Source organism: Phoxinus phoxinus (genome assembly GCF_949152265.1).
Source record: "Phoxinus phoxinus genome assembly, chromosome: 13".
NCBI classification, from domain to species: Eukaryota; Metazoa; Chordata; class Actinopteri; order Cypriniformes; family Leuciscidae; genus Phoxinus; species Phoxinus phoxinus.
The window spans coordinates 32,783,994-32,797,840 of record NC_136888.1 but is presented as its reverse complement, the minus strand read 5'-3'; the positions used below and the strand labels follow the sequence as shown (position 1 = coordinate 32,797,840).

General features: G+C 38.5%; 1 protein-coding gene across 1 annotated transcript in view; it reads left to right on the top strand.

The window, feature by feature from the left end:
- The first annotated feature begins 3,040 nt into the window (after positions 1-3,040).
- Positions 3,041-13,847, top strand: part of daam2 (dishevelled associated activator of morphogenesis 2) — an 80,657-nt gene continuing 69,850 nt past the window's right edge. Inside the window, exon 1 of the mRNA XM_079632336.1 lies at positions 3,041-3,238. The gene's annotated coding sequence lies outside the window, so the exon portion shown is untranslated. The remainder of the gene's footprint in view (positions 3,239-13,847) is intronic.

The window sequence follows — 13,847 nt, the reverse complement described above, 5'->3', positions numbered from 1 at the left end:
GTACATAAAGCGGTCTCTTTACCTTCTTTAGATATTTGGTACAGATCTTCCTCTGCCTGAGCACAGCGCTGTCACCAAACATTTTTCTTTTTGTGTATTTTGCATCTGATCAATCTGTGATCAAACATGCTCTGATGAACGTTTTAAAGATGAAAGCTAAAAACGATGATACGCCCTGAGTTATTCCTACTTCTGTGGGATTTTGGAGGGTGCTCGACTGTTTCACCCAGCATCCCAGCTGCTATTCTAACCTCAGCGAGTTCAGATTTAGCTGCACTGGGTAGGCCGGGACATCCAGCACAGCCTCTGGCACTGGAGCCCACAGCATGCTGTTAACCACCCCAAATACAGAGTAAAAATAGAGAGCGTTGGTTAGCAGGCCCACAGACAATGCCAACTCTCTCTCTCTCTCTCTCTCTCTCTCTCTCTCTCTCTCTCTCTCTCTCTCTCTCTCTGAGTTTGGGAGGAATCTAGAGGGATGGACAGAAGACTGAAAGCAGGGGCGATAAAATGTAATATATTGTTTGTATACTCAGGGCCATGCAGTGTCTGACCATAAAAAGCCTCAATATCAACTTTGACAACGCAGTGTTTAATTATTTTAAAAATACACTTTTTTTTTCTCCATTTCCCGAAAAGTATAGCGGTTTCAGCCCGAGGCCAGCAACAAACTGTAAGCTCTAGTGCATAATAATACATTTTTAACCAGCAGAATAATACAGCATCATGAGTCTATGACTTTTAGCTATTAAAGTCTTTCAAAAGACACTTTAGCTACCCTACTGGGTCTCAGGAATAGACTTTTGTGCACTGAAGTGGACATTATATTTTGGTGAACTTCTTTGAGAGCATACATGTCACCGTTTTAAAGGGCACCTATTATGGAATTTTGAAATTTACCTTTCATGTAGTGTGTAACATAGATCTAAGTGAACAAAAACATCCTGCAAAGTTTGAAATATGAAAGTGCACCGTTTATAAAGTTATTGTCTTTCAAAAGTGAGAGTCGACTCGGAGTCATATTTATGAAATCGTTAGAAGACCGAAGCTTTTTCTCTGACTAGATGACGTCAACTTGTCAAGTTATTTGAATACGATACGCCCACTTATTGCGCTCCAAGGACAGGGAAAAATATCATGGCGACGAGACGCTGTGTTCTGAAGTGCGGCTCAAAAGCAAACTTTTTTCATCTGCCCAAGGAGGAGCATTTGAAGACTAAGTGGCTACACTATACCACAGAAGTATAGTCCGAGCCTTGTGCTTTGTTCGCGTCATTTTGAAGACGATTGCTTTTTAAATGCAATCAAACTTGGATTCGCGAGCTGGCTGATATTGAAGGAAGGTTCAGTTCCAAGTGTATTTGCATCAGCTTCCTCCTCCGTATCACAACCTGTAAGTGTTATTAATAATTTTTGCTTTTATATTTTATGTAGCATGCTTAATAATTATTTAGTTTGTTGTGTAAGCACCGTTTAGCTTCTAGGTCTTCAATGACAATTGTATTGAGATATGTGAAGTGTTTGTCGTTGTTTTCGGAGTTGTCTAAAGAATAGAGTAATACCTCGTAGTAACGTAACTGCATTTTTTTTTTTTTTGTAAAAACGTTATGTTTATGCATCGGGCTAATGCAAACAAAGACTGATTGTGCTTTTACAATATGAACTCTGGGCTATGCTCGCTAACATAACATTAAATTCTTTATCTTATTTTTCGTTTTTTACTACAAACTATAAAGCAGTGGACTATAATCATTATTATAATACAATTTAATTGATAAAAGCATCATTGCACTCCGTGTTAAAAATAAGTATTATCTCTGTAAACACTGCTGGGTCATCTGACCAATCAACGCAGATTAGCGTCGCGCAAAGGAGGGGTTTGAAAAACGAGTCGTTAAACGAATCATTTGGGAGTCGGTGAGCAAATCAGGTAAAAATAAATGCATATTATACGAAAACAAAAGTGTTTTTTGTCATTGCATGCATGTAAAACTGTTGTTGGGGACTCCCACAACAACATTAGGAACATTTTAAATGTCATAATAGGTGCCCTTTAAGTCTGGATGTCTTGTAAAGAGCACATTTAGGCCTACCAAATGTGTTTCTTAATGTATACTATTTAAATCTGACTAATTTTCAAATTGTTTGTCATATATTAACATCTCAGGAAAATGTGGTTTCTAATCCAAATATGAGTTTTTGTTCCAAAACAGTGCATTGATTTCACACATGTCCACTGTAGAGACACCAGGACTTAAAGCATGTTTATCAGGCATTTTGGGAGACACAACAAGTGAATATGGAAATAAATGATATACCATTATACAAGTGTAACCATTATTACACTTGTTTTTTTTATTGCATGTTGCCCCAAGAACACATTTAATATGCAAATGTGATATGTATATATGTATAACATTGTGTTGAATGGGACTACCCATTTATGGCCATTTTACCCACATATTGCATGAAGTAAAATGGTATATCAATTCATTCCGCTATATCTTTCATAACATAGTTGAAAATCATCTTCATACAAATTTTGGTTAAAAAAAAAACTACCATTTATGAACTGTAATGAACTAATGAAACAATATTATTGGAATCACTTTTTTGTGATAAGAATATGTTTTTTTTTTCAGCTGATGAACGATACAAACATTGACAGCCAATCAGAATTCATCCTGCTTTAAAGAGCCCGGACACTAAAAAGACGGAACAATAATATAGCTACTCATCGTTATAATAAAAAAAACTTTAAAACATTTTTTTTTTCCTCACATTTGTTTTTTAAAAACCTGTTAGCCTTCACCAGAGCGAGGACGCTCTGAAGCGTTTTTTTTTTTTAAAACGTTTTTTTTTTCAGCTCTGAAGAATGTAATGACATGAAAATATACTAAATTCCAATAACTTTTTTTCTGGGTCTCGGGAGGCTGTAAGTTAGGCTACTATTGGCTTTACATCAAGTCAGTTGTCACTTTACATCTGCACGAGGCCCCATCGGTCGCACACTTGGCACAGCCCTGGTTTGGTTGTAGGCACGATGGACAGGACTGCTGATGAACTGTGTCTTTAAGAGCGACCTGTAGTTAGTAGGCGTGTATACCGCTTGGACTGATGGTGAGACGCTCGTCGTTCACTCACTGCCACTTCTGAAGTCACAGCGCTAAATTCACGGTACCAACTCAAACGGATTACAATTTGGACAACGCCTTTCTCTCAAATATGAAGATATACGGTAAGTAAATAAGCGCTGCTGTTTTGTGGCAGTCGTGTAATGATTTTTAATAATGATTGCTCTGCTAACATTGTAGAGACATTGCTGACATTACATATTCACAGCATCTCGGTTATATTTGGACCTATCCTTTTCACTTATTTAGATTTGAACCTGAAATAAAATCCACATTACTGCATCAGCATTTTCCTTTTTATATATTAAAGGCGACCTGATATCTGTTTTGCCAATTTCAGATGACACTCGTTCATGCAGCCGTCATGGCAGTCAGTGTCAGTGGTTGAATGTTTTTGTGAATAAGAACGTTGTTCTTTCACTTATACGCCATGTCTACTGTTGTGTATCAGACATGTGATTAAACACTATATTATTTACAGTTAGATTTCATTCAAAATCAAATTGCCGGTGTTGTATAGTGTAGTGTAGTCTGAGGCTGTATTTGTTTTCACGGCGAGTAGAGGGCGCTGTTTCCCTCTTTTCACATACAATTAAAAATTATAAAACATACTAAAACAGAGTTTGTCCGTGTATGTTTTAACGTTCTTCAAATAATCTTGTCACATTGTCTCTTTTATTGTATCTGACCAAATACACTATAGCTAATTTATGTACAATACTCATGCAATATAATTTTGTTTGTTACCATAATGCTGACCATACGGTTGGCAACCAATGAATAAAGTGGCTGTGTAGTGTGTAAAAAAAGAAAAGAAAAAAGGAATACCTGAAGGCCAGCGTTTAATGGTCATGCAAAGTTTTGTGTTCACATAGGAAGTTGGTGTGTCACTTATGGCTTAGTCCATGTCAGGTATCCATAAAATGATTACAAAATTTTTCCCCCATACTTAATATTAGGGCCAGCCTTGCAGCATGCTTTAGTAACACCATTTTGTGTTTATATACACACCAAGACCATTCAGAGTTTTCTTTGTGTCAGTTGCCCATCAGTGGCTGTATTCTCCTGACCAAAGCCCCAGGGTGGTTGAATCAGGTCTATGCACATGAGCACCACGCATTGTGCACACATGTATGCTGACCCAGTGTCCGAGATGGAAGTCACTGTAAGCAGCTCAGACTCTTGTGTTGTGGTTGGCAGTAAAGTGAGAATATAGCTAGGTGTTCTGCCGGCTGCTTCTGTAGAGAGACTGCAGCTTCTGGAAACATGCAGCTGAGGCGTTTGTGTCCAGATGTTGATTGACATTAGCACCAACACGCCAAAACTAATAAAAAGTAAACATGAAAGGAATATAGAGTATCTTTCTTCAATGGCTTTTGGTACTAAGGGAACTGTTAAATTCCTTTAAAAAAGACCAGATCTTCTTAAAAAACAAATGAATGGTGCTTGCCTGTGCTTGCCATGATGTTGGAGTTGGCCTGACAACTTGCCCAGTTCTTGGTGGTTTGTAGGGCATTGGGTTTTGTTTTGGGTGGTTGCTAGGTGTTTCCTGACTGGCCTAAGCCAAAACAGCCCATTTTAAGTCTGATTCATGTGTCAGGTGTCAATAATGAATTCAAGTTATGAATCATATGTTTCAATTCCTTGTTTTTTGTCATGTGATAATAATACATCTGATTTCTTAGCACGTCTCCTCAATAAGCCACACAAATTTCAATGCCATTCATGTCCGGATATATGTCCATTAATTTATTCACATATCAAAGTGCGGGACAGGTTTCAAGCCAACATTTTAATAAAATATTAAGACAATAATAAGTGTGAAAAATAGTAATGCTATTCTTCTCTCAGTCATCCTGCTGGACAGCTCACTGGTTTAGTTAAGTGTAGTGGTTCTGTGGACGCTGTTGACTCTGCTCCTCTGAGGTCTGTCAATAATTAGCAACTCAGCACAATATACAGTATCTCTACACCCCTCTCTGCCAACCGCCTGTGCCCAGCTGGTGTGTGTTAGCCAAAGAGAGTTGACTGCAGGAAAATCTGGAAGCATTTATTAATAGCATCCAAGCGTCTGTGCTAGAAACACACTGGATGCCTTTGTCTCCTCGCCACTGGTCGCCTGCCTGCTTTACAAAGGCTTGTTCTTGGGGTATTTTAGTGGTAGCCGTTCTTGGCATGTTATGGTTGCAGTGACCAAAGCGAGCGAGTGTTTGTAACTCTGACTGCCCCGTCTGGTGCTGTGTTTACAGAACATGACACTTTTTAGTGTTGGTGTAATAGAAATAAAGAATAAAGAAGTGCTCTCAACACAATACTAGAGAAAGTCAGTCTGGTGTTTTTAACAAATTATTTGGAAAAACACAAAATGCACGTCATGAGTGCTTTATAAGAGATAAACAGTGATAGTGCATGATCCAGGAATCGAAAGTGTGTAATGTATGAATAGATTTTTACTATTAATAATAGCTTGTTGAAGCATAGTATTACTTTTCTAAGTGATCACACCTTTGCCTTCTAGATGTTTGCATAGACACAAATCACATACATTTACTCTGAAGGAATGGTGCAATATCCATCCATCCTTTCCTCCATCCATCCTTTCCTCCTTCCTTCCTTCATCCATCCATCCTTCCTTCCATCCATCCTTCCGTCCATCCTTCCTCCATCCTTCCTCCATTCCTCCTTCCTCCATCCATCCATCCATCCATCCATCATATTTTGAAGATGCCTGAATCTGATCAGATGACCCCTAATGAGTTGGTAAAAAGGTGTTGAGTCACGTATGGATTGTGAGACGAGTTGGCTAGTTATCAGGAGAGAGACGATCCAACGCACTGGATGTACTGTATGCTCAGCGGTGCGAACAAGCAAGGAGAATGAGGGCTGAAAACCATGAATGCTGCATTTTGCATGTTTTCATGTTTCTACATGAAATATAGAAGAATTTCTGGGTTTCGGCCACGTTGAAGGGCAGAAAGTGGAGTCTAAAATGTTGATCTAATATTTAAAGGTTTTTTGTTTTTATGTTTTAGATTGATTTTTAGATTTGTAAATATACTGTCTGTAGCAAATGAGAAGTGATAAAATTACTGAATGTAGTTTTAGACAAAGGTCTTATCATTTGCAGCTTTTCCCCCCAGAGATTATCACCATATTTATAATGAAATCTTCAAATGAACAAATATTATATTTTTCATATTGTATAATAAAATATAAGTTATTATTGTGGGATCTTCTTCAAAGCATTCAGAATCTTTAGATTAAAAAAAAAAAAAATCTGTAGTTTCAAAATTAACATATTTTAGTAGTACCGGTCGGTATGTCTAACAATTGTCTAAAAAAGAATACTACAAACTTTGCTTAAGTGATTGTTTTGACCAAGTATTAACTTTATTCAAAACATTAAAGTGTGTGAATACTGAGTGTCTTTCTCCCATGCTGGTGAACTTGCGACCCCATGGGATAAAAGCCCCCCTCACCACCTCATACATTTATAAGATAACAAAACAAACCACTTTTATGATTTATTTTCCCACAAAAATGTGTTGCTCAATCACTGTTCAATAAAAACAGATTTCTGGAATCATGCACTACGGGAGTTGTGTTCATAGTGTTGTTGTTTTTTGTTTTTTGTAAAAATACAATTCAAATACATATTCAATTCATTCATTATTCATTTGATACCATAGCACATATTTGATTCAATCACTGTGTCATGTCTCCACCACCATACTTTTTTTTTTTTTTTTTTTGTCATGGCTCCACCACCATACTTTTTTTTTTTTTTGTCAGGGTTCAGCTGTTTTTTTTTTGTGTTTTTTTGTTTTTTATAGCTATGACAGTCCTCCCCCTTTGCAGAGAGGGGTTGTGGGAAAATTCCTGCTCTGTCCGTGAGAGAAACCACCCCTCTCCCAGATTTCCCAGGGGCTCAGTGTGCAAAGCCAGAGGTCCAGCTTCTCCCAGTAGCTCTTTTAGGGTAGCTCCTATTGCCGGACTATACAACAATGTGGCCGAAAATGTGGATTCTAAAAGAGGTCATGAAGGAACAAAGTGGAACAATGATTTACTGATTTAAAGATTTACTGACGTATAAACAGCAATAAACCATTTTGCGACAAAGAATGTCTGACTGGAGTCCTTTTCAAATATTACTGATCATAGATTAGGCATTAGAATTAACACAGTTACTTAGGCTACATGTTGCAGTATTACTTCATATCTTTCCTTAAAAGTCTTTGCATGCATCTATACTTGTTTGCTTGTTTGTTTCCACACATCTCTCAATTAATGCTATAAACTCTACAGGGAACCTAGACACATAGACGTATAAACAACATTAAACACTTGATTTTCACCACAGGGGGTCTTTAAATGACCTCTTTAATTCAGTGAACATTAGAAAAGTCCCTCTCACTTGATTCTGGACACAGATTTTACATTGTACATCGTGGCAACTTCACACACAGTACCTTAAAAGCTGAGGTAGATGGCCAAACCTTTTATATCGCCTGTGTTTTGTGAAGTCTTATCTTTATTTAAATCTGCTCTGTAAAGAGGTAAACTGCAGAAGATGGAAACCAACAAGTTCATTGGTTGCTCAATGGTGCATCTTCACTTTCATTTTTGATTTGGTGTTTTCGGGATTTTCCATTTTAGCGCCAGTATTTTGTGCAAAATATGAATGATTGTGACCCAGCTAGTTTTCCTTTTCAAAAAGAATGGGCAAGTGCAGCTCTATAGATTGGACTGATCTGATAAAACCAAGTGCACGTTATAAAATAGACTGTCACCCTGCACAAATTTGACTTGTAGTTTATCCTCTTGCCTAACCCTAACCATTACATACTTTGTGATTTTGGTTAAACATGCAAAAGAGCAGCAATTTGATGGTGTAATATCCAAAGGGACAAGTAGAGTTAACATGACCTTTCTCATAATACTGTTGGATAATGCAGTTGTGTGGAAATCCCTACTATAGACCGACTTGGTGACCAATGATCAGATGCTTTCTTGACACAGCACATCTTTTGAAGTGAAAACAGCAATAACTGAACAATGAAAACTTTCACTAGAGGTGTTTTAGAATGTATATTGGTAATGAGGCTCATTACTTTCATGGTTTTTGATTATTTTGCATTAGATTCCAAGTGGACTGTTGAATTAAAAGTAGGCTACCATTTATTTGTCATGGGTTTTCAGACAAAGAGCAGTGCAATGATCCATTCATTCATAAAAAAAGGACCATAACCTCAAATCCAGTGTGTTGTTCTTGATGTGGGTGTGCACATGTTTGCAGCACGAATCTTTATGGTTAGTTGCTTCCTCAAAAATATTCAAGTTAAATTCTGTCCAAGTACTTGTGTGACCTCTTACATGCCTGGCCTATTGGGCCAGAGCTTCCCTGACTGCTGTTTACTTCTCTTGAATAAACATGGAAGGGATCTACTATCTGCATTCAGGAAGTGTAGAGCTAAACAATGTTCTGGGGGCAGGCATTGGACATAAATGTTCTCCTAGTTTAGGGAATGCTTCTCTCTGTCCGTTTGGGAGTGTGTGGATAAAATCAACCTAGGCCTATCGGGAAAAATGTGCCTTTAGCAAAACTTCAAAACACCAACATTCCTTTTCACACAAATTATAACTACAGGAGCAGATAAATGAACCGATTAATAAAGACTACTATGTTATGTCCTCAAAACACTTTTAACATAGCGCATGATTTGTAAACATTGCATCAAAGAACCAGCTCCATGTGTATGGCTTTTCTAAGCTATACACCTGGTACTGGATTGCACTTGCGAAACACAAGTTCCTGTGGAACACAAGTCATGATATTAGAGCTCAAAGACTTGAAGAAGCAAGCTAAAATGACATAGTCATTTGTAAACCTACATTGCCAGATTCATCTATAAGATAAACTTAATGAGCTTTTAGCACCACTCACTGGAGATTTCACTAGTTTCAAAAGCGAAATCTGCAAGAAGAAAAAAAAAATATATTTTAAATAACTAGCTTATAGAATGTCAGTGAGTCTTTAAGATAGGCTTGCATCTCCTCAGAAACACTGTGTTCTGGTGTGAGGCCTTGATTCATTGCCAGGTTGCCAGGGTAATTTGCTGCAGTATATAAACGGTGAGATGTTTTGGGAGCTGTGGGCTTTGGAGCAGGAAGTCTTACGCATTCTTTATCTCCAAGCCTTTGGATGTCACTCAGGCAGCACACGGAGCAAATTCAGTACGGCATTTCCTCTTTCCACTTCACCTTCAGGAGAAAGGGAGCTTTCAGGAGAAACCATTCAAATGACCTTTTACAAACCACCATATACAGTATGACACTTTTTTTTTGTATTAAATCAAAGAGAGAGAGACAATTGCTGGAAAATGTTCTTTCCTAATTTTATCTGCAATAAGTATAGAGTGCCTTTATAACTGTAGATCCAAGTAACGACTATTGGATGATGAGTCCGAGCAGGATGTGATGACTGAATCTGACTCCGATCTGACTCAACTTGGCTTGGTTTTTTGACCGAGCCACAAAGCTAATGCAATGAACTACTTGGACTGAGCTTTGTGAGCTTTTTCAAAAATTGCTGCTCGCTAGTTACCGGCGGTTATGCATGCTATAAATGTGCTAGTAGTCACCTAGTTGAGTCACCACTTAAAATGAGTGTTCTTGAGAAGATTTAAAAATCTGGACATGTTCAGAGACAGGAGAAGAGATTTTCTGATTAGGGATGCTAATGCTTAATCAGTGATTGATTTAATTGTCTTTTAAGGGTTAGTTCACCCAAACATTTTGTTAGACTTTGTTCATCTTTGAAACACAAATGAAGATCTTTTTAAATCTGAGAGTTTTCTGTCCCTCAATGACTCCATTGGTTTAACCTCAATTTTATGAAGTGACATAAGTTCTTTGTTTGTGCAAAAAACATAAATTACCACTTTATAAATATTAATCACCAATATGCATTCATTAGAGCACACCGACGCATGCATGTTGTTGTTCAAGCGAGAGCACACGCCGTTGTTGGAGATTAATATTCTGTAAATTAAGTGGGTAAATTATGTATTTTTTGCACTTCTCTGTCATCATTCTTGTCTTCATGGCTGGGATTTTATCTTGACTGATGTAGTTTGTTGTGAAACGAGAATCTAAGAATGATGTACAGTAACATCCAGAAGTTCTTGAGGGGCTGGGTCATCATATTTTTTCTTGACGTATTAATGGATTATTGTATTGATTGCTCTTGTGAGATCTGTGTCATCCTAATCTTCAGCGAGAGTCTTTGTCCTCAAAAGGTGAAGTACCGGCTTAAGATAGGAGACGCTAACATATTCCTCTCCAGAAAGCACATCTGTAAACACCTGGAGTGGATGCGAATGTCTTGCCATGTCAGTGTTCGAAGTCTTGTTTTCCTGCCTGCAGACAGTACATAATTTAAAGCTTTGCATTGCTCCAGCACATTGCAATAATTTTCTTCTTTGGTTCCCCGTCTTGTTGTGCACTCTGTAATCTACCATGGCCGAGAGGGTCAAAACAAATGACACTTATGAAAACAAAATAACAAATCCAAAAACATGGCAACAAAAAGGACCTTTAAACCTTAAGCTGAATTATGATTGGATGAGAATAAAAGAGTGATGTAGCCTAAATTTAGTGTTAGCAGGCCATCCTAAAGCCAGAGTACTGTAGAGTCACGTTGCAAGAGCCGGAGAACCCAACAGGCACAGCTGGTTTCAATCAGCACTCCCAAAAAAAGCACAAAGAGCTCCCTCATCTGCATTTGCAGTCTCTCTCACTGTTATTCACCCTCTGTGACTCTGTCTCTCTCCTCTCAACCGCTACTCGTATCCTTTACTGAAAGTTTGCTTCTGCTCAGAGATGCCAGGTCCATGTGTACACACACACACACACACACACACACACACACACACACACACACACACACACACACACACACACACACACACACACACACACACGCTTACGCTTCTTTATACTGAACTTTTTTTCTCTACATTACAGAATCCCTTAGCATTAACCTAGTTGGAACTTTTAGTGCATAGCATTGAGCATAGTGGTACCCTGTCAGTTTTTTCTATGGCTAATGCCAATATCTAGAGTGTAGGGTTTCCAGTATATTTGTATAAATTAACAATTCAATAATGGAAAATAAGACGTAACTGTGTAGGTTAACAGAACACATGCTAGTAGGATATATCAGACATGATGCAGCTGGAGTCTTCTCAAACTGTTGCTGTTTCTGATAGTCAGCTTTTCAATGGCTATTCAAACCCAAAGTGCATTCACTGACGGTTAATGGTTTTATTTTATACGCTGACCTTTCTACAGTGACAGTTGGACTGTCTAAAATGAGAGCAATGTGTAGCTTTGAATCACAGTAGAGAGTGGATGGATTTCCAAGCCTTTGAGGAGCAAGAGGCATGTAAAACTGTGTGAGATATGAAACTTGAGAGTTATGTTTTCTAAACTACATACATGTATCACAATAGTTAGTGATGCACCGAAATGAAAATTCTGGGCCGAAACCGATACCGAAAATTTAGGATGCACTTGGCCGAAAACCGAAACAGATACCGAAAATGGCTTCTTTTAAAAACTTTAATATATATTTATTTATATTGCTTAATTTTTAATGGATCTGAAATGAAAAATCACAAACCAATAGAATAATCATCAAACTTTTATTACCACTAAGCGTTACATAACAAAACCTAAAATATTTTATATATTATATATATTTTATATTGCATGCGCTTCATGAGGCACACGCGCGCGGTCTCTTGCTCTCTCTTCCTCTCTGCCGTGCACGCGCTGCACTGTTTGGAGCAGTCAGTGTCTCGCGGGCGCGCTCGCTCTAGATTCCGGAGATTTAAACTAATTCGCGGGCATCAGTGAGCCGCTATCAATATGCGGGAGACTCCCGGAACTTTCGGGAGACTTGGGATGTCTGTATTTCTATACTAAAATTATATCGGCATTATAATTATTGATTTTCATTACGCTATTTTTTGGTGCCCTCTCAGCTCATGCGCGTGGTGGGAGCGGCGGCACTGGTTGTCCTCTTCTGAAACTTTAAAATACTTCCATACCGCTGACATGCTCAATCTTTGCAGACGCGTGCAAACAGCTCGACCGTGAGTGAAACCTGCTTGAGCACGGAGGGGAGGGGTGGGTGACGAGCATAGACAGTATATAAACGGTGACGAGTGACAGCTCGACCGTGAGTGAAACCCAAGCGCTTACGCGCGGATGGGAGGGGCGCGGTTGACATTCATTTTCGTTTTACATTTTCGGCTGGCTTTTTTATTTCGGCCCGAAACCGATAATGCCATTTTCGGCCGAAATTTTCGGCGACCGAAATTTCGGTGCACCCCTAACAATAGTTGAATAGTAATTGTAAATGCCACAAAGCATTTTCAGTGAGGTTAACTCAACTGGTGTTATTTTAGTAAGGCTTGAACTCTTGAAGGGTTTGAATCTCTTGAGACAATGACACTGTGGAAACAGCTCTTGTTATTCTGTAAGATAAACAGGAAGTGAGGGTTTGTATCATTTTGAAGAAAGTTGGTGCAGAGTCATGTTGGTGAATTATGTAGAGTTTAAATGCAACGTGTTTAAAGAAAGAGCTAATGTTTGTCACGATACCAAAATTTCATGAATAGGCCTACATGATTTGGTGAGGATTTGGTCTCCTCTCGCCAAACAAACCAACATGGTGTGATTGATTATGATTTCAGACTGCATCACAAGTCATATTGTGCATTTAGATCATTCAGAATATTTCATCCAGTTCCTTCTGCTTAAGGATTGTCCACCACAGAGAGCCACAGGATAAGAAATCTCTTTAGGTCTCATCGATTAAAATCTGTGTAATGGTTCAATAGAGTGATTTGTAGTCTTAAAATGCATAACAATCATGGTGGGAAATTAGCAACCGCCACCAGCCAATGGCGGGTACTTTTTCAAAGTGGCGGGTGACTTTGCCTTGTATACCAGCCACAGTGGCGGGTGCGAACGACTAGCGATCGTCACTTCAGTCGATAAAAACCTGAATCCATGGCAATTCAAACGTCTTTTTTAGGCGAATTCCCCGGGGATTCCCCTGCGCTCAGTTCGGGGGGCTTCGCACCGATTGGTTCGTGTAGTTACGCTGCTCTGCCATTGGTTCAGTTCCCACTGACCAGCCAATAGCGTGCAAGAAATGTAACATTCTCATTTTCCTCTACATCTCATCAGCAATTTTGATTTTGTCTCGCTCTGTAGCAGCTGACTACTAAGAGCGAATATACAGATTCAAGCTGTGCTTTCGCGCTATGGCTGGCGCTGAGCCAAAGACGGACCCGCTCAGTGCTTGTCATATAACACATAATGTTTATTTTAAGTTTCAGACATTTAAATACATATAATTTATAGCAACACAATACATGTATAGTTTGTAAAATACACAATGGTGTCTATGGAAGCAGCAATAACAATCCATTCAAATATATTTGCAGACTTGTTTTATTCATATCAGATACACAGTCGGCCCTATTGGCCCAACCCTATTACTGAGAGATGAGTCAATATTTGTTTTCATTAAACATGTAGGTCTACAATTACTGTAGAATATGACCAAACTGACCAAACACAATTTTAACATGGTCTCGCAGGCTTTTTTTTCACATCACTTTTTATTTGCCTATATAA